The sequence below is a fragment of the Penaeus monodon genome, chromosome 20 (genome assembly GCF_015228065.2).
Source record: "Penaeus monodon isolate SGIC_2016 chromosome 20, NSTDA_Pmon_1, whole genome shotgun sequence".
NCBI classification, from domain to species: Eukaryota; Metazoa; Arthropoda; class Malacostraca; order Decapoda; family Penaeidae; genus Penaeus; species Penaeus monodon.
Window position 1 is genome coordinate 19,583,679 of NC_051405.1, and position 376 is coordinate 19,584,054.

The following is a 376-nucleotide window of genomic DNA, read 5'->3' on the forward strand; positions in this document are numbered from 1 at the left end:
GAGATTAAGAGGACCCAGGAAATCCCAAGGCGCGGCGCCGGCGGGATTAAACATATTACTCATCTTCGCAAATCGCACGCTTTTTCCGCACGCACGGACGGCAGTGAGGAGTGGGGGGGGGGGTCAGCAGGCAGGGGAAGGGGAGGGCACAGGTGGAGGGGCTCCAGTGTCGTGCTGTGAAGCCGATCGCTTTCGCTCTCTCCTTCGCTCTTGTTTTGCGCCCCTCGCCACACCCCCTCTGAGAATCCGTGGGCTTGGAATTTCGTCAGTTTGTGGACGGCACTTTTTTTTTAGCTGTTTCATCATTTTTCTTATTGTTTTTAATCTTTCCTTTATTTTTCCTCTGTTTCACCACATGTTAATAGAATTACACATG

The 376-nt window shown here is 51.6% G+C and overlaps 1 long non-coding RNA gene across 1 annotated transcript in view; it reads left to right on the forward strand.

The window, feature by feature from the left end:
• LOC119586055 overlaps positions 1 to 376 on the forward strand; it is an 8,975-nt gene that overhangs the window by 8,312 nt on the left and 287 nt on the right. The gene's annotated exons all lie outside the window — the stretch shown is intronic.